At 57.7% G+C, this 19,542-nt stretch overlaps 1 long non-coding RNA gene across 1 annotated transcript in view; it reads left to right on the top strand.

The window, feature by feature from the left end:
• Positions 1-3,539: 3,539 nt before the first annotated feature.
• Positions 3,540-19,542, top strand: part of LOC146822322 (uncharacterized) — a 32,828-nt gene continuing 16,825 nt past the window's right edge. Inside the window, exon 1 of the long non-coding RNA XR_014963256.1 lies at positions 3,540-3,721. This is a non-coding gene — a long non-coding RNA (uncharacterized LOC146822322). The remainder of the gene's footprint in view (positions 3,722-19,542) is intronic.

Genomic DNA, 19,542 nt, shown 5'->3' with positions numbered 1-19,542 from the left:
CCCAGACCGAGGTCCGAGCCTTCTTAGGGCTCACCGGCTACTACCGGCGGTTCGTGAAGGACTACGGCAGCATCGTGGGGCCCCTCATGGGTCTCACGTCCAAAAACCAACCAAAGCGGATTAACTGGACCCCTGATTGTCAAGCGGCCTTCGAGAAGCTGAAGGCCGCCCTGTGCACCGCCCCTGTACTATTTCATCGTACCTTAAGAAGTGTGTTAGACGGACCGGGAGGGTCGGCCGAGGACAAGGGGAGAGGTCTCCGGGGAGAGCCGTCTCCAGCGATCGTACAGATAAATAACTTCCCCCCCACAGACAGACACCACACAAGGAGAAGATTTAGCGTTCTTTATATACACTTCTTAAGGTACGATGAAATAGTACAAGGAGGTCTGGACTCAGGGGTCCCCTCGACTTAGGTCTCTCAGGATAGGGAAAGGGTAGCGGGACAGTCTGTTTACCAGTCTGTTAGTTCGGATGAAATGATGATTAGCTCACAATCCTCGAGCTTGGTGGTTTAGCTGGTACGGGCCGCGGCAGCGCCAGCAGGTCCCGGTAGAGATGGTCGGTACACGGTCCGCGGCAGCGCCAGCAGGTCCCGGTGAGGATGGTCGTTACAACGGGCCGCGGCAGCGCCAGCAGGTCCCGGTGAGGATGGTCGGTACAACGGGCCGCGGCAGCGCCAGCAGGTCCCGACGAGGATGGATGTTGCAGAAGGCCGCGGCAGCGCCAGCAGGCAGGACGATAGTTCGCAAGATAGGGCTACGGCAGCGCCAGTAGTCCGTCAAGGCTGAGTTCTCTCGGTGTCTCTCGACTCCAGGATACAACTGCCTTCCTGCTCCGGAGCTGCCCCAGTTATAGGGCAGGCGCCCTTTGATGTCCGGACCCTCGCGCTTGGAGGTCGGGGGGCCCGGGATGAAGGTGTCCAGACACCCAGCAGGGGGTGGAGCCAGCGCCTGGGGGAGCTGGAGGCGATCGGCACCTGGCGGGGGGAAGAGCCCTTGACGCTTCGTTCTCCCATTGACCTGCCAAGTGGTCCGCTCACCTCCTGGGTGGATGGTGGTGCCGGGATGTCGGGGCCGGCCAGGCCCAGGGTTAGGGTCGGGTGGAGGCCACGCGGCCTCGTGGTGCAGGGCCCAAGATGGCGGCTTGACCCGGCCGGGGGAGCCGGTGGGGGCTGGGGCCCTGTCATGCGGGGAGGGAGCGAGCCCTTCGTGTGGCCTGTCCAACATAGACGGAGATGAAGTAGAGAAAGGTGAGGTAGATGAGGTACAACAATACAGAGGTAGAGAGAGATAAAATAGAGGAAGGTGAGGTAGAGAGAGATGAAATAGAGGAAGGTGAGGTCGATGAGATACAAAAATACAAAGGTGGAGAGAGATAAAGCAGAGAAAGGTGAGGTAGAGACAGATGAAATAGGGAAAGGCGAGGTAGAGAGAGAAGAAGCAGAGAAAGGTGAGGTAGAGACAGATGAAATTGGGAAAGGCGAGGTAGAGAGAGAAGAAGCAGAGAAAGGTGAGGTAGAGACCGATGAAATAGGGAAAGGCGAGGTAGAGAGAGAAGAAGCAGAGAAAGGTGAGGTAGAGACAGATGAAATAGGGAAAGGCGAGGTAGAGAGAGAAGAAGCAGAGAAAGGTGAGGTAGAGACAGATGAAATAGGGAAAGGCGAGGTAGAGAGAGAAGAAGCAGAGAAAGGTGAGGTAGAGACAGATGAAATAGGGAAAGGCGAGGTAGAGAGAGAAGAAGCAGAGAAAGGTGAAGTAGACGGAGATGAAGTAGAGAAAGGTGAGGTAGATGAGGTACAACAATACAGAGGTAGAGAGAGATGAAATAGAGGAAGGTGAGGTCGATGAGATACAAAAATACAAAGGTGGAGAGAGATGAAGCAGAGACAGGTGAGGTAGAGACAGATGAAATAGGGAAAGGCGAGTTAGAGCGAGAAGAAGCAGAGAAAGGTGAGGTAGAGACAGATGAAATAGGGAAAGGCGAGGTAGATGAGATTCAAGAATAAAGTGGTAGAAACAAGTGAAGTGGAAAAAGGTGAGGTAAATAAGATAAAACAATATAAAGGAAGAGAGAGATGAAACAGAGAACGGTGATGTTGAAAGAGAAGAGAGGGTTAGCGTGAGAGACAGAAACAGCAGTAGGTAAAAATAAGTAACAGGGAGGCAGACAGAGAGGTAGGGCGAGCTAAAAAGGGTGAGCAGTGTAGGGGAGAGATATGATAGATAAGAGTGTAGTGAGGTACATAAAGCGAGCTGAGTAAAAAAGGAGAGAGTAGAGAGTTAGGGACAGGTAGTGAGACCCAGAAACAGAGGAGGGACAGACTAAGATAGAAGGAGAAGAGAGTGAGAGAGGGTGAAAGAGAGAGAGAGGAAGAGAGAGACAGGCACAGGGAGAGAGACAGACAGTAGGAGAGAGAAAGAGACAGACAGACAGACACAAACAAAGAGAAAGAGAGACATCGAGACAGAGAGAGACAGGGAGAGGGAAAGTGAGACAGAGACAGAGAGAAAGAGACATAAGGGAGAGAGATAGTGAGACCGAGAAAGACAGACCGAGAGAGAGAGAGAGACATCGAGATAGAACGAGAGAGGGAGAGCGAGAGATAGAAGAGAGAGAGAGATAGGGAGAGAGAAAGATAGATAAAGAGAGAAAAAAAGAGAGTGAGAGACTTTAAGGCAGGGAGAGAGACAGACAGGGAGACAGACAGACAAAGAGAGACAGAGAAGGAGAGAGAGGAAGTACAAAAGGAGAGAGAGGAGAGGAGAGAGAGAGACAGCGAAATACAGAAAGAGACAGACAGACAGAGAAGGAGAGAGAGGATGTACAAAAGGATAGAGAGGAGAGAGAGACAGACAGACAGACAGACAGAGAGACAGACAGGGAGCCACAGAGAGAAAGGTTAGTGCCTGTCGAGTTGCCCTCTTAGCCCAGGCCTCGCAGCGCCCCTGTGATGTCTTACCGCAGGGCTTTTGGCTACAGTATTAGTTGGCCTCTGAAAAGCACCAGGTGGGCCACCGTAGCTCACACAGCACCCGGTGCCACGTGTAGTGGCCGTCGTTACCCTGCTGCCCCCGCGTCTTGCCCCAGTCCTCGGAGTGCATTCACCCAGACACGCCCCATCCCTGACGTGTTTCACACCTGCCTGTACCTGGCCTCACCCAGGTCTGTTTGTGTGATGCCATCCGAGGCCGTGCCCTTTTGCTGCGGGCGCCACCCTCCCATGTCCCCTAACAAATGAGGGTCAAAGCCATGACGTGGTGGGGGTGCTGTGGGGGGGCCTATGTCTCAAGTTCACCCATCGTGTGAGCGCTGCGTTGCGTCATGTGCAGCGCTGCGCGGGCTGGCACAGGCTTCTATGGGTCAAACGCGGGTACATTCGTCATCATCAGACAAGGGCGGGGGCGGTGGCCCTTCAAGGGACACGGAGTAATGGATGAAGCAACGGTGGCTGCCCCAGGGAACAGACACCCCCTTCCGGGATGAATACTCCAGTGTTGCGAAAGAAAGAGGCCTATGAATGTGGCGGAAGCACACCTGCAGCAGGGCAGCCTGCGCCCTCCATCCTTCCCACCCTCCCAGACCCAGATCTATAAATGTGCCCCTCCATCAACTGGCGCTCAGAGCCAGCTCCGGATGAAGAGAAGCATGAAGGGGGTCGGATGCTACCTGCTGGCCCTGGCCCTTCTGCTGGGCCCCGGGCTCCAGACATGCGCAGCTGGTGGGTACAGACTCTTCACAGCCGCTGCCCCCTCCCTGCTTCCTCGGCTCCTTGCCCCCTGCCCCCTCCATGCGCTCTCACCCCTGCTCACTGCCCCCTCCATGCGCTCTCACCCCCTGCTCACTGCCCCCTCCATGCGCTCTCACCCCCTGCTCACTGCCCTCTCCATGCGCTCTCACCTCCTGCTCACTGCCCTCTCCATGCGCTCTCACCCCTGCTCACTGCCCTCTCCATGCGCTCTCACCCCTGCTCACTGCCCTCTCCATGCCCTCTCACCCCTGCTCACTGCCCTCTCCATCCACTCTCACCCCTGCTCACTGCACTCTCCATGCGCTCTCACCCCCTGCTCACTGCACTCTCCATCCACTCTCACCCCTGCTCATTGCCCTCTCCATCCTCTCTCACCCCTGCTCACTGCACTCTCCATGCGCTCTCACCCCCTGCTCACTGCACTCTCCATCCACTCTCACCCCTGCTCACTGCACTCTCCATGCGCTCTCACCCCCTGCTCACTGCCCTCTCCATGCGCTCTCACCCCTGCTCACTGCCCTCTCCATGCACTCTCACCCCTCCTCACTGACCTCCCTCTCCATGCACTCTCACCCCCTGCTCACTGCACTCTCCATGCGCTCTCACCCCCTGCTCACTGCACTCTCCATCCACTCTCACCCCTGCTCACTGCCCTCTCCATGCACTCTCACCCCTCCTCACTGACCTCTCCATGCCCTCTCACCCCTCCTCACTGACCTCCCTCTCCATGCGCTCTCACCCCTGCTCACTGCCCTCTCCATGCACTCTCACCCCTCCTCACTGACCTCCCTCTCCATGCACTCTCACCCCCTGCTCACTGCACTCTCCATGCGCTCTCACCCCCTGCTCACTGCACTCTCCATCCACTCTCACCCCTGCTCACTGCCCTCTCCATGCACTCTCACCCCTCCTCACTGACCTCCCTCTCCATGCACTCTCACCCCCTGCTCACTGCCCTCTCCATGCACTCTCACCCCTCCTCACTGACCTCCCTCTCCATGCGCTCTCATCCCTGCTCACTGCCCTCTCCATGCACTCTCACCCCTCCTCACTGACCTCCCTCTCCATGCACTCTCACCCCCTGCTCACTGCCCTCTCCATGCACTCTCACCCCTCCTCACTGACCTCCCTCTCCATGCGCTCTCACCCCCTGCTCACTGCCCTCTCCATGCACTCTCACCCCCTGCTCACTGCCCCCTCCATGCGCTCTCACCCCTGCTCACTGCCCTCTCCATGCACTCTCACCCCTGCTCACTGCCCTCTCCATGCCCTCTCACCCCTGCTCACTGCCCTCTCCATGCACTCTCACCCCCTGCTCACTGCCCTCTCCATGCCCTCTCACCCCTGCTCACTGCCCTCTCCATGCACTCTCACCCCTGCTCACTGCCCTCTCCATGCACTCTCACCCCTGCTCACTGCCCTCTCCATGCACTCTCACCCCCTCCTCACTGCCCTCCCTCTCCATGCACTCTCACCCCTGCTCACTGCCCTCTCCATGCACTCTCACCCCCTCCTCACTGCCCTCCCTCTCCATGCACTCTCACCCCTGCTCACTGCCCTCTCCATGCACTCTCACCCCCTGCTCACTGCCCTCTCCATGCGCTCTCACCCCTGCTCACTGCCCTCTCCATGCCCTCTCACCCCTGCTCACTGCCCTCTCCATGCCCTCTCACCCCTGCTCACTGCCCTCTCCATGCACTCTCACCCCTGCTCACTGCCCTCTCCATGCCCTCTCACCCCTGCTCATTGCCCTCTCCATCCACTCTCACCCCTGCTCATTGCACTCTCCATGCGCTCTCACCCCCTGCTCACTGCACTCTCCATGTACACTCACCCCTGCTCACTGCTCACTGCCCTCTTCTCTCTCCTCTCAGCTCTTGCACCACCCACCAAATACCCCCGCCCCAGCTGGTCTACTCCTTTCATCGCCCTAGAATTGTGTAGCCTCTCTCCCTCATGTGTTCACCTCTCTCCCTCACGTTTGCTCCTCTCCCACTCACGTGTTCTCCCCAATCCCTCACATGTTCTCCCCTCTCCCTCTCATGTGTGCTCCCCTCTCCCTCATGTGTGCTTTGCTCCCCTCTCCCTCTCATGTGTGTTTCTCTCTCCCTCCTTGTGTGCTCCCCTCTCCCTCCTTGTATGCTCCCCTCTCCCTCTCAGGTGTGCACCCCTCTTCCTCTAATGTATGCTCCTCTCTCCCTCTCATGTTTGCTCCTCTCTCTCAGGTGTACTCCCCTCTCCCTCACTTGTGCTACACTCTCACATGTGCTCCCCACTCCCTCACATATGCTCCCCTCTCCCTCTCAGGTATGCTCCCCTCTCACTCACATGTGCTCCTCTCTCCCTCTCAGGTATGCTCCCCTCACGTGTGCTCCTCTCTCCCTCTCACATGTGCTCCCCTCTCCCTCACGTGTGCTCCCCTCTCCCTCTCACGTGTGCTCATCTTTCCCTCACGTGTGCTCCTCTCTCCCTCAAGTGTTCTCCCCTCTCCCTCACATGTGCTCCTTTCTCCCTCTCACGTGTGCTCCTCTCCTCTCATGTGTGCTCCCCTTTCCCTCACGTGTGCTCCCATCTCCCTCTCAGATGTGCTCCCCTCTTATGTAGGCTCACCTCTCACATGTGCTCCCCTCTCCCTCAAGTGTGCTCCCCTCTCCCTCATGCGTGCTCCCCTCTACCTCTCAGGTGTGCTACCCTCTCCCTCAAGTGTTCTCCCCTCTCCCTCATGTGTGCTCCTCTCTCCCTCATGTGTGTTCCTCTCTCCCTCATGTGTGCTTCTCTCACCCTCACGTGTCCTCTCCTGTCCTCTCATGTGCGCTCCTCTCTTCCTCTCGGGTGTGCTATTCTCTCACGTGTGCTCTCCTCTCCCTCTCAGGTGTGCTCCCCTCTCCCTCTCACGTGTTTTTTACCCTGTCCCTTTCACATGTGCTCCCCTCTCCCTCTCAGGTGTGCTTCTCTCTTCCTCTCACTTGTGCTCCTCTCTCCCTTTATGGTGTGCTCCCCTGTCCCTCTCACGTGTGCTCCTATCTCCTTCTCAGGTGTGCTCCCCTCTCCCTCATGTGCGCTCCCCTCTCCCTCTCAAGTGTGCTGCACTCTACCTCTCACTTGTGCTTCTCTCTCCCTTTAAGGTGTGCTCCCCTGTCCCTCTCACATGTGCTCCTCTCTCCCTCTCAGATGTGCTCCTCTCTCCCTCTCACGTGTCCTCGTCTCTCACGTGTGCTCCCCTCTCATGTGTGCTCCAATCTCTCTCATGTGTACTCCCCTCTCACGTGTGCTCCCCTCTCCCTCTCATGAGTGCTCCTCTCTCCCACTCACATGTGTTCCCATCTCCCTCACGTGTTCTCCCCTCTCATGTGTGCTCCCCACTCCCTCACATATGCTTCCCTCTACCTCTCAGGTGTGCTACCCTCTCCCTCAAGTCTGCTCCCCTCTCCCTCATGTGTGCTACTCTCTCCCTCATGTGTGCTCCTCTCTCCCTCATGTGTGCTTCTCTCTCCCACACGTGTGCTCTCCTGTCCTCTCATGTGCGCTCCTCTCTTCCTCTCGGGTGTGCTCCCCTCTCCCTCTCACGTGTTTTCCCCTGTCCCTTTCACATGTGCTCCCCTCTCCCTCATGTGTGCTTCTCTCTCCCTCACGTGTGCTCTCCTGTCTTCTCACGTATGCTCTTCTCTCCCTCTCAGGTGTGCTCCCCTCTCCCTCTCACGTGTTTTCCCCTGTCCCTTTCACATGTGCTCCCCTCTCCCTCTGAGGTGTGCTTCTCTCTTCCTCTCACTTGTGCTCCTCTCTCCCTTTAAGGTGTGCTCCCCTGTCCCTCTCACGTATGCTCCTATCTCCCTCTAAAGTGTGCTCCCCTCTCCCTCATGTGTGCTCCCCTCTCCCTCTCAAGTGTGCTGCACTCTACCTCTCACTTGTGCTCCTCTCTCCCTTTAAGGTGTGCTCCCCTGTCCCTCTCACATGTGCTCCTCTCTCCCTCTCAGATGTGCTCCTCTCTCCCTCTCACGTGTCCTCGTCTCTCACGTGTGCTCCTCTGTCCCTCTCACGTGTGTTCCCCTCTCATGTGTGCTCCAATCTCTCTCATGTGTACTCCCCTCTCACGTGTGCTCCCCTCTCCCTCTCATGAGTGCTCCTCTCTCCCTCTCACATGTGTTCCCATCTCCCTCACGTGTGCTCCCCTCTCATGTGTGCTCCCCACTCCCTCACATATGCTTCCCTCTCCCTCTCGGGTGTGCTCCCCTCTCCCTCACTTGTGCTCCTCTCTCCCTCTCACTTGTGCTCCTCTCTCCCTCTCACTTGTGCTCCTCTCTTCATCACGTGCGCTCTCCTCTCCCTCTCAGGTGTGCTCCTCTCTCCCTCTCGTGTTTGCTCTCCTCTCCCTCTCAGGTTTGCTCCCCTCTTCCTCTCACGTGTGCTCCTATCTCCCTCTCATGTGTGCTCCCCGCTCCCTCACATGTGCTCCTCTTTCCCACTCACATGTGCTCTCCTATCCCACTCACATGTGCTCCCTTCTCCCTCTCACATGTGCCCCCTCTCACATGTGCTCCCCTCTCCCTCTCAGGTGTGCTCCCCTCTCCCTAAGGTGTGCTCCCCATTCCCTCACATATGCTCCCCTCTCCCTCTCAGGTATGCTCCCCTCTCACTCATGTTTGTTCCTCCCTCCCTCTCAGGTATGCTCCCCTCTCCCTCATGTGTGCTCCTCTCTCCCTCTCACATGTGCTCCCCTCTCCCTCATGTGTGCTCCCCTCTCCCTCTCACGTGTGCTCCTCTTTCCCTCACGTGTGCCCCTCTCTCCCTCAAGTGTTCTCCCCTCTCACTCGCATGTGCTCCTTTCTCCCTCTCACGTGTGCTCCCCTCTCCCTCTCATGTGTGCTCCCCTTTCCCTCACGTGTGCTCCCATCTCCCTCTCAGATGTGCTCCCCTCTTATGTGTGCTCACCTCTCACATGTGCTCCCCTCTCCCTCAAGTGTGCTCCCCTCTCCCTCATGCGTGCTCCCCTCTACCTCTCAGGTGTGCTACCCTCTCCCTCATGAGTGCTCCCCTCTCCCTCACTTGTGCTCCTCTCTCCCTCTCACTTGTGCTCCTCTCTTCATCATGTGCGCTCTCCTCTCCCTCTCATGTGTGCTCCCCTCTCACGTGTGCTCCCCTTTCCCTCTCAGGTGTGCTCCTCTTTCCCTCTCAGGTGTGCTCCCCTCTTCCTCTCACGTGTGCTCCCCTCTTCCTCTCATGTGTGCTCCTATCTCCCTCTCATGTGTGCTCCCCGCTCCCTCACATGTGCTCTTCTTTCCCTCTCACATGTGCTCTCCTATCCCACTCACATGTGCTCCCTTCTCCCTCTCACATGTGCCCCCTCTCACGTGTGCTCCCCTCTCCCTCTCAGGTGTGCTCCCCTCTCCCTGATGCGTGCTCCCCATTCCCTCATGTGTGTTCTCCTCTCCCTCTCAGGTATGCTCCCCTCTCCCTCATGTGTGCTCCTCTCTCCCTCTCAGGTATGCTCCCCTCTCCCTCACATGTGCTCCTCTCTCCCTCTCAAATGTGCTCCCCTCTCCCTTCACGTGTGCTCCCCTCTCCCTCTCACGTGTGCTCCTCTTTCCCTCACGTGTGCTCCTCTTTCCCTCAAGTGTTCTCCCCTCTCACTTGCATGTGCTCCTTTCTCCCTCTCACGTGTGCTCCCCTCTCCCTCTCATGTGTGCTCCCCTTTCCCTCACGTGTGCTCCCATCTCCCTCTCAGATGTGCTCCCCTCTTATGTGTGCTCAACTCTCACATGTGCTCCCCTCTCCCTCAAGTGTGCTCCCCTCTCCCTCATGCGTGCTCCCCTCTACCTCTCAGGTGTGCTACCCTCTCCCTCAAGTGTGCTCCCCTCTCCCTCATGTGTGCTCCTCTCTCCCTCATGTGTGCTTCTCTCTCCCTCACGTGTGCTCTCCTGTCCTCTCATGTGTGCTCCTCTCTTCCTCTCGGGTGTGCTATTCTCTCACGTGTGCTCTCCTCTCCCTCTCAGGTGTGCTCCCCTCTCCCTCTCACGTGTTTTCCCCTGTCCCTTTGACATGTGCTCCCCTCTCCCTCTCAGGTGTTCTTCTCTCTTCCTCTCACTTGTGCTCCTCTCTCCCTTTAAGGTGTGCTCCCCTGTCCCTCTCACGTGTGCTCCTATCTCCCTCTCAGGTGTGCTCCCCTCTCCCTCACATGTGCTCCCCTCTCCCTCTCAAGTGGTATCCACTCTACCTCTCACTTGTGCTCCTCTCTCCCTTTAAGGTGTGCTCCCCTGTCCCTCTCACGTGTTTTCCCCTGTCTCTTTCACATGTGCTCCCCTCTCCCTCTGAGGTGTGCTTCTCTCTTCCTCTCACTTTTGCTCCTCTCTCCCTCTCGTGTTTGCTCTCCTCTCCCTCTCAGGTTTGCTCCCCTCTTCCTCTCACGTGTGCTCCTATCTCCCTCTCATGTGTGCTCCCCGCTCCCTCACATGTGCTCCTCTTTCCCACTCACATGTGCTCTCCTATCCCACTCACATGTGCTCCCTTCTCCCTCTCACATGTGCCCCCTCTCACATGTGCTCCCCTCTCCCTCTCAGGTGTGCTCCCCTCTCCCTGAGGTGTGCTCCCCATTCCCTCACATATGCTCCCCTCTCCCTCTCAGGTATGCTCCCCTCTCCCTCATGTTTGTTCCTCCCTCCCTCTCAGGTATGCTCCCCTCTCCTTCACGTGTGCTCCTCTCTCCCTCTCACATGTGCTCCCCTCTCCCTCATGTGTGCTCCCCTCTCCCTCTCACGTGTGCTCCTCTTTCCCTCACGTGTGCCCCTCTCACCCTCAAGTGTTTTCCCCTCTCACTCGCATGTGCTCCTTTCTCCCTCTCACGTGTGCTCCCCTCTCCCTCTCATGTGTGCTCCCCTTTCCCTCACATGTGCTCCCATCTCCCTCTCAGATGTGCTCCCCTCTTATGTGTGCTCACCTCTCACATGTGCTCCCCTCTCCCTCAAGTGTGCTCCCCTCTCCCTCATGCGTGCTCCCCTCTACCTCTCAGGTGTGCTACCCTCTCCCTCATGAGTGCTCCCCTCTCCCTCACTTGTGCTCCTCTCTCCCTCTCACTTGTGCTCCTCTCTTCATCACGTGCGCTCTCCTCTCCCTCTCATGTGTGCTCCCCTCTCACGTGTGCTCCCCTTTCCCTCTCAGGTGTGCTCTTCTTTCCCTCTCACATGTGCTCTCCTATCCCACTCACATGTGCTCCCTTCTCCCTCTCACATGTGCCCCATCTCACGTGTGCTCCCCTCTCCCTCTCAGGTGTGCTCCCCTCTCCCTGATGCGTGCTCCCCATTCCCTCATGTGTGTTCTCCTCTCCCTCTCAGGTATGCTCCCCTCTCCCTCATGTGTGCTCCTCTCTCCCTCTCAGGTATGCTCCCCTCTCCCTCACGTGTGCTCCTCTCTCCCTCTCAAATGTGCTCCCCTCTCCCTTCACGTGTGCTCCCCTCTCCCTCTCACGTGTGCTCCTCTTTCCCTCACGTGTGCTCCTCTCTCCCTCAAGTGTTCTCCCCTCTCACTTGCATGTGCTCCTTTCTCCCTCTCACGTGTGCTCCCCTCTCCCTCTCATGTGTGCTCCCCTTTCCCTCACGTGTGCTCCCATCTCCCTCTCAGATGTGCTCCCCTCTTATGTGTGCTCAACTCTCACATGTGCTCCCCTCTCCCTCAAGTGTGCTCCCCTCTCCCTCATGCGTGCTCCCCTCTACCTCTCAGGTGTGCTACCCTCTCCCTCAAGTGTGCTCCCCTCTCCCTCATGTGTGCTCCTCTCTCCCTCATGTGTGCTCCTCTCTCCCTCATGTGTGCTTCTCTCTCCCTCACATGTGCTCTCCTGTCCTCTCATGTGCGCTCCTCTCTTCCTCTCGGGTGTGCTATTCTCTCACGTATGCTCTCCTCTCCCTCTCAGGTGTGCTCCCCTCTCCCTCTCACGTGTTTTCCGCTGTCCCTTTGACATGTGCTCCCCTCTCCCTCTCAGGTGTTCTTCTCTCTTCCTCTCACTTGTGCTCCTCTCTCCCTTTAAGGTGTGCTCCCCTGTCCCTCTCACGTGTGCTCCTATCTCCCTCTCAGGTGTGCTCCCCTCTCCCTCACGTGTGCTCCCCTCTCCCTCTCAAGTGTGCTCCACTCTACCTCTCACTTGTGCTCCTCTCTCTCTTTAAGGTGTGCTCCCCTGTCCCTCTCACATGTGCTCCTCTCTCCCTCTCAGATGTGCTCCTCTCTCCCTCTCACGTGTCCTCGTCTCTCACGTGTGCTCCTCTGTCCCTCTCAAGTGTGCTCCCCTCTTATGTGTGCTCCAATCTCTCTCATGTGTACTCCCCTCTCACGTGTGCTCCCCTCTCCCTCTCATGAGTGCTCCTCTCTCCCTCTCACATGTGTTCCCATCTCCCTCACGTGTGCTCCCCTCTCATGTGTGCTCCCCGCTCCCTCACATATGCTCTCCTCTCCCTCTCATGTGTGCTCCCCTCTCACGTGTGATCCCCTTTCCCTCTCAGGTGTGCTCTTCTCTCCCTCTCGCATTTGCTCCCCTTTCCCTCTCAGGTGTGCTCTCCTCTCCCTCTAAGGTGTGCTCTCCTCTCCCTCTCAGGTTTGCTCCCCTCTTCCTCTCACATGTGCTCCTATCTCCCTCTCATGTGTGCTTCCCGCTCCCTCACATGTGCTCCTTTCTCCCTCTCATATGTGCCCCCTCTCAAGTGTGCTCCCCTCTCCCTCTCAGGTGTGCTCCCCTCTTCCTGATGTGTGCTCCCCATTCCCTCACATATGCTCCCTTCTCCCTCTCAGGTGTGCTCCCCTCTCCCTCACATGTGCCCCCTCTCCCTCTCACATGTGCTCCCCTCTCCCTCATGTGTGTTCTCCTCTCCCCCTCACGTGTGCTCCTCTTTCCCTCTCATGTGTACTCCCCTCTCATGTGTGCTCCCCTCTCACGTGTGCCCCCCTCTCCCTTTCAGGTGTGCTTCCCTCTCCCTCTCAGGTGTGCTCCTCTGTCCCTTTTACATGTGCTCCCCTCTAACGTGTGCTCCCCCTCAGGTCTGCTCCCCTCTTCCTCTCATGTGTGCTTCCCTCTCCCTCTCATGTGTGCTCCCTCTCATGTGTGCTCCCCTCTCACGTGAGCCCCCTCCCTCTCATGTGTGCTTCCCTCTCACATGTGCTTCTCTCTCCCTTATGTGTGCTCCCCTCTCCCTCACTTGTGCTCCTCTCTCCCTCTCACTTGTGCTCCTCTCTTCATCACGTGCGCTCTCCTCTCCCTCTCATGTGTGCTCCCCTCTCACGTGTGCTCCCCTTTCCCTCTCAGGTGTGCTCTTCTTTCCCTCTCACATGTGCTCTCCTATCCCACTCACATGTGCTCCCTTCTCCCTCTCACATGTGCCCCATCTCACGTGTGCTCCCCTCTCCCTCTCACGTGTGCTCCTCTTTCCCTCACGTGTGCCCCTCTCACCCTCAAGTGTTTTCCCCTCTCACTCGCATGTGCTCCTTTCTCCCTCTCACGTGTGCTCCCCTCTCCCTCTCATGTGTGCTCCCCTTTCCCTCACATGTGCTCCCATCTCCCTCTCAGATGTGCTCCCCTCTTATGTGTGCTCACCTCTCACATGTGCTCCCCTCTCCCTCAAGTGTGCTCCCCTCTCCCTCATGCGTGCTCCCCTCTACCTCTCAGGTGTGCTACCCTCTCCCTCATGAGTGCTCCCCTCTCCCTCACTTGTGCTCCTCTCTCCCTCTCACTTGTGCTCCTCTCTTCATCACGTGCGCTCTCCTCTCCCTCTCATGTGTGCTCCCCTCTCACGTGTGCTCCCCTTTCCCTCTCAGGTGTGCTCTTCTTTCCCTCTCACATGTGCTCTCCTATCCCACTCACATGTGCTCCCTTCTCCCTCTCACATGTGCCCCATCTCACGTGTGCTCCCCTCTCCCTCTCAGGTGTGCTCCCCTCTCCCTGATGCGTGCTCCCCATTCCCTCATGTGTGTTCTCCTCTCCCTCTCAGGTATGCTCCCCTCTCCCTCATGTGTGCTCCTCTCTCCCTCTCAGGTATGCTCCCCTCTCCCTCACGTGTGCTCCTCTCTCCCTCTCAAATGTGCTCCCCTCTCCCTTCACGTGTGCTCCCCTCTCCCTCTCACGTGTGCTCCTCTTTCCCTCACGTGTGCTCCTCTCTCCCTCAAGTGTTCTCCCCTCTCACTTGCATGTGCTCCTTTCTCCCTCTCACGTGTGCTCCCCTCTCCCTCTCATGTGTGCTCCCCTTTCCCTCACGTGTGCTCCCATCTCCCTCTCAGATGTGCTCCCCTCTTATGTGTGCTCAACTCTCACATGTGCTCCCCTCTCCCTCAAGTGTGCTCCCCTCTCCCTCATGCGTGCTCCCCTCTACCTCTCAGGTGTGCTACCCTCTCCCTCAAGTGTGCTCCCCTCTCCCTCATGTGTGCTCCTCTCTCCCTCATGTGTGCTCCTCTCTCCCTCATGTGTGCTTCTCTCTCCCTCACATGTGCTCTCCTGTCCTCTCATGTGCGCTCCTCTCTTCCTCTCGGGTGTGCTATTCTCTCACGTATGCTCTCCTCTCCCTCTCAGGTGTGCTCCCCTCTCCCTCTCACGTGTTTTCCGCTGTCCCTTTGACATGTGCTCCCCTCTCCCTCTCAGGTGTTCTTCTCTCTTCCTCTCACTTGTGCTCCTCTCTCCCTTTAAGGTGTGCTCCCCTGTCCCTCTCACGTGTGCTCCTATCTCCCTCTCAGGTGTGCTCCCCTCTCCCTCACGTGTGCTCCCCTCTCCCTCTCAAGTGTGCTCCACTCTACCTCTCACTTGTGCTCCTCTCTCCCTTTAAGGTGTGCTCCCCTGTCCCTCTCACATGTGCTCCTCTCTCCCTCTCAGATGTGCTCCTCTCTCCCTCTCACGTGTCCTCGTCTCTCACGTGTGCTCCTCTGTCCCTCTCAAGTGTGCTCCCCTCTTATGTGTGCTCCAATCTCTCTCATGTGTACTCCCCTCTCACGTGTGCTCCCCTCTCCCTCTCATGAGTGCTCCTCTCTCCCTCTCACATGTGTTCCCATCTCCCTCACGTGTGCTCCCCTCTCATGTGTGCTCCCCGCTCCCTCACATATGCTCTCCTCTCCCTCTCATGTGTGCTCCCCTCTCACGTGTGATCCCCTTTCCCTCTCAGGTGTGCTCTTCTCTCCCTCTCGCGTTTGCTCCCCTTTCCCTCTCAGGTGTGCTCTCCTCTCCCTCTCAGGTGTGCTCTCCTCTCCCTCTCAGGTTTGCTCCCCTCTTCCTCTCACATGTGCTCCTATCTCCCTCTCATGTGTGCTTCCCGCTCCCTCACATGTGCTCCTTTCTCCCTCTCATATGTGCCCCCTCTCAAGTGTGCTCCCCTCTCCCTCTCAGGTGTGCTCCCCTCTTCCTGATGTGTGCTCCCCATTCCCTCACATATGCTCCCTTCTCCCTCTCAGGTGTGCTCCCCTCTCCCTCACATGTGCCCCCTCTCCCTCTCACATGTGCTCCCCTCTCCCTCATGTGTGTTCTCCTCTCCCCCTCACGTGTGCTCCTCTTTCCCTCTCATGTGTACTCCCCTCTCATGTGTGCTCCCCTCTCACGTGTGCCCCCCTCTCCCTTTCAGGTGTGCTTCCCTCTCCCTCTCAGGTGTGCTCCTCTGTCCCTTTTACATGTGCTCCCCTCTAACGTGTGCTCCCCCTCAGGTCTGCTCCCCTCTTCCTCTCATGTGTGCTTCCCTCTCCCTCTCATGTGTGCTCCCTCTCATGTGTGCTCCCCTCTCACGTGAGCCCCCTCCCTCTCATGTGTGCTTCCCTCTCACATGTGCTTCTCTCTCCCTTATGTGTGCTCCCCTCTCCCTCACTTGTGCTCCTCTCTCCCTCTCACTTGTGCTCCTCTCTTCATCACGTGCGCTCTCCTCTCCCTCTCATGTGTGCTCCCCTCTCACGTGTGCTCCCCTTTCCCTCTCAGGTGTGCTCTTCTTTCCCTCTCACATGTGCTCTCCTATCCCACTCACATGTGCTCCCTTCTCCCTCTCACATGTGCCCCATCTCACGTGTGCTCCCCTCTCCCTCTCAGGTGTGCTCCCCTCTCCCTGATGCGTGCTCCCCATTCCCTCATGTGTGTTCTCCTCTCCCTCTCAGGTATGCTCCCCTCTCCCTCATGTGTGCTCCTCTCTCCCTCTCAGGTATGCTCCCCTCTCCCTCACGTGTGCTCCTCTCTCCCTCTCAAATGTGCTCCCCTCTCCCTTCACGTGTGCTCCCCTCTCCCTCTCACGTGTGCTCCTCTTTCCCTCACGTGTGCTCCTCTCTCCCTCAAGTGTTCTCCCCTCTCACTTGCATGTGCTCCTTTCTCCCTCTCACGTGTGCTCCCCTCTCCCTCTCATGTGTGCTCCCCTTTCCCTCACGTGTGCTCCCATCTCCCTCTCAGATGTGCTCCCCTCTTATGTGTGCTCAACTCTCACATGTGCTCCCCTCTCCCTCAAGTGTGCTCCCCTCTCCCTCATGCGTGCTCCCCTCTACCTCTCAGGTGTGCTACCCTCTCCCTCAAGTGTGCTCCCCTCTCCCTCATGTGTGCTCCTCTCTCCCTCATGTGTGCTCCTCTCTCCCTCATGTGTGCTTCTCTCTCCCTCATGTGTGCTCTCCTGTCCTCTCATGTGCGCTCCTCTCTTCCTCTCGGGTGTGCTATTCTCTCACGTATGCTCTCCTCTCCCTCTCAGGTGTGCTCCCCTCTCCCTCTCACGTGTTTTCCCCTGTCCCTTTGACATGTGCTCCCCTCTCCCTCTCAGGTGTTCTTCTCTCTTCCTCTCACTTGTGCTCCTCTCTCCCTTTAAGGTGTGCTCCCCTGTCCCTCTCACGTGTGCTCCTATCTCCCTCTCAGGTGTGCTCCCCTCTCCCTCACGTGTGCTCCCCTCTCCCTCTCAAGTGTGCTCCACTCTACCACTCACTTGTGCTCCTCTCTCCCTTTAAGGTGTGCTCCCCTGTCCCTCTCACATGTGCTCCTCTCTCCCTCTCAGATGTGCTCCTCTCTCCCTCTCACGTGTCCTCGTCTCTCACGTGTGCTCCTCTGTCCCTCTCAGGTGTGCTCCCCTCTCCCTGATGCGTGCTCCCCATTCCCTCATGTGTGTTCTCCTCTCCCTCTCAGATATGCTCCCCTCTCCCTCATGTGTGCTCCTCTCTCCCTCTCAGGTATGCTCCCCTCTCCCTCACGTGTGCTCCTCTCTCCCTCTCAAATGTGCTCCCCTCTCCCTTCACGTGTGCTCCCCTCTCCCTCTCACGTGTGCTCCTCTTTCCCTCACGTGTGCTCCTCTCTCCCTCAAGTGTTCTCCCCTCTCACTTGCATGTGCTCCTTTCTCCCTCTCACGTGTGCTCCCCTCTCCCTCTCATGTGTGCTCCCCTTTCCCTCACGTGTGCTCCCATCTCCCTCTCAGATGTGCTCCCCTCTTATGTGTGCTCAACTCTCACATGTGCTCCCCTCTCCCTCAAGTGTGCTCCCCTCTCCCTCATGCGTGCTCCCCTCTACCTCTCAGGTGTGCTACCCTCTCCCTCAAGTGTGCTCCCCTCTCCCTCATGTGTGCTCCTCTCTCCCTCATGTGTGCTCCTCTCTCCCTCATGTGTGCTTCTCTCTCCCTCACGTGTGCTCTCCTGTCCTCTCATGTGCGCTCCTCTCTTCCTCTCGGGTGTGCTATTCTCTCACGTATGCTCTCCTCTCCCTCTCAGGTGTGCTCCCCTCTCCCTCTCACGTGTTTTCCCCTGTCCCTTTGACATGTGCTCCCCTCTCCCTCTCAGGTGTTCTTCTCTCTTCCTCTCACTTGTGCTCCTCTCTCCCTTTAAGGTGTGCTCCCCTGTCCCTCTCACGTGTGCTCCTATCTCCCTCTCAGGTGTGCTCCCCTCTCCCTCACGTGTGCTCCCCTCTCCCTCTCAAGTGTGCTCCACTCTACCTCTCACTTGTGCTCCTCTCTCCCTTTAAGGTGTGCTCCCCTGTCCCTCTCACATGTGCTCCTCTCTCCCTCTCAGATGTGCTCCTCTCTCCCTCTCACGTGTCCTCGTCTCTCACGTGTGCTCCTCTGTCCCTCTCAAGTGTGCTCCCCTCTTATGTGTGCTCCAATCTCTCTCATGTGTACTCCCCTCTCACGTGTGCTCCCCTCTCCCTCTCATGAGTGCTCCTCTCTCCCTCTCACATGTGTTCCCATCTCCCTCACATGTGCTCCCCTCTCATGTGTGCTCCCCGCTCCCTCACATATGCTCTCCTCTCCCTCTCGTGTGCTCCCCTCTCACGTGTGATCCCCTTTCCCTCTCAGGTGTGCTCTTCTCTCCCTCTCGCGTTTGCTCCCCTTTCCCTCTCAGGTGTGCTCTCCTCTCCCTCTCAGGTGTGCTCTCCTCTCCCTCTCAGGTTTGCTCCCCTCTTCCTCTCACATGTGCTCCAATCTCCCTCTCATGTGTGCTTCCCGCTCCCTCACATGTGCTCCTTTCTCCCTCTCACATGTGCCCCCTCTCACGTGTGCTCCCCTCTCCCTCTCAGGTGTGCTCCCCTCTTCCTGATGTGTGCTCCCCATTCCCTCACATATGCTCCCTTCTCCCTCTCAGGTGTGCTCCCCTCTCCCTCACATGTGCCCCCTCTCCCTCTCACATGAGCTCCCCTCTCCCTCATGTGTGTTCTCCTCTCCCCCTCACGTGTGCTCCTCTTTCCCTCTCATGTGTACTCCCCTCTCATGTGTGCTCCCCTCTCACGTGTGCCCCCCTCTCCCTCTCAGGTGTGCTTCCCTCTCCCTCTCAGGTGTGCTCCTCTGTCCCTTTTACATGTGCTCCCCTCTAACGTGTGCTCCCCCTCAGGTCTGCTCCCCTCTTCCTCTCATGTGTGCTTCCCTCTCCCTCTCATGTGTGCTCCCTCTCATGTGTGCTCCCCTCTCACGTGAGCCCCCTCCCTCTCATGTGTTCTTCCCTCTCACATGTGCTTCTCTCTCCCTCATGTGTGCTCCCCTCTTCTGTGTGCTCCTCTCTGCCTCTCAGGTGTGCTCTCCTCTCCCTCTCACGTGTGCTCCTCTCTCCCTCTCAGGTGTGATCCTCTCTCCCTCTCAGTTGTGCTCCTCTCTCACGTATGCTCCCCTCTCCCTCTCACACGTTCACCTCTCTCCCTCTCATGTGTGCTCCCCTCTCCCTCGTTTTCCTCTGTCCCTCTCACAGGTGCTCCCCTCTCCCTCTCAGGTGTGCTTCTCTCTTCCTCTCACTTGTGCTCCTCTCTCCTTCTCATGTGTGCTCCTTTCTCCCTCTCAGATGTGCTCCCCTCTCCCTCACGTGTGTTCCCCTCTCCATTTCAAGTGTGCTCCCATCTACCTCTCACGTGTGCTCCTCTCTCCCTTTAAGGTGTGCTCCCCTGTCCCTCTTACATGTGCTCCTCTCTCCCTCTCAGGTGTGCTCCCCTCTCCCTCTCACACGTTCACCTCTCTCCCTCTCATGTGTGCTCCCCTCTCCCTCGTTTTCCCCTGTCCCTCTCACAGGTGCTCCCCTCTCCCTCTCAGGTGTGCTTCTCTCTTCCTCTCACTTGTGCTCCTCTCTCCTTCTCATGTGTGCTCCTTTCTCCCACTCAGATGTGCTCCCCTCTCCCTCACGTGTGTTCCCCTCTCCATTTCAAGTGTGCTCCCCTCTACCTCTCACGTGTGCTCCTCTCTCCCTGTAAGGTGTGCTCCCCTGTCCCTCTTACATGTGCTGCTCTCTCCCTCACGTGTGCTCCCCTCTCCCTCTCAGGTGTGCTCCTCTCTCCCTCTCACATGTGCTCCTCTCTCCAGTTCACATGTGCTCTCCTCTCACATGTGCTCCTCTCTCCAGTTCACATGTGCTCCCCTCTC

The sequence above is a fragment of the Triturus cristatus genome, chromosome 6 (genome assembly GCF_964204655.1).
Source record: "Triturus cristatus chromosome 6, aTriCri1.1, whole genome shotgun sequence".
NCBI lineage: Eukaryota > Metazoa > Chordata > Amphibia > Caudata > Salamandridae > Triturus > Triturus cristatus.
The sequence above is the reverse complement of the archived record's forward strand: the minus strand, read 5'-3'. Positions and strand labels throughout refer to the sequence as shown.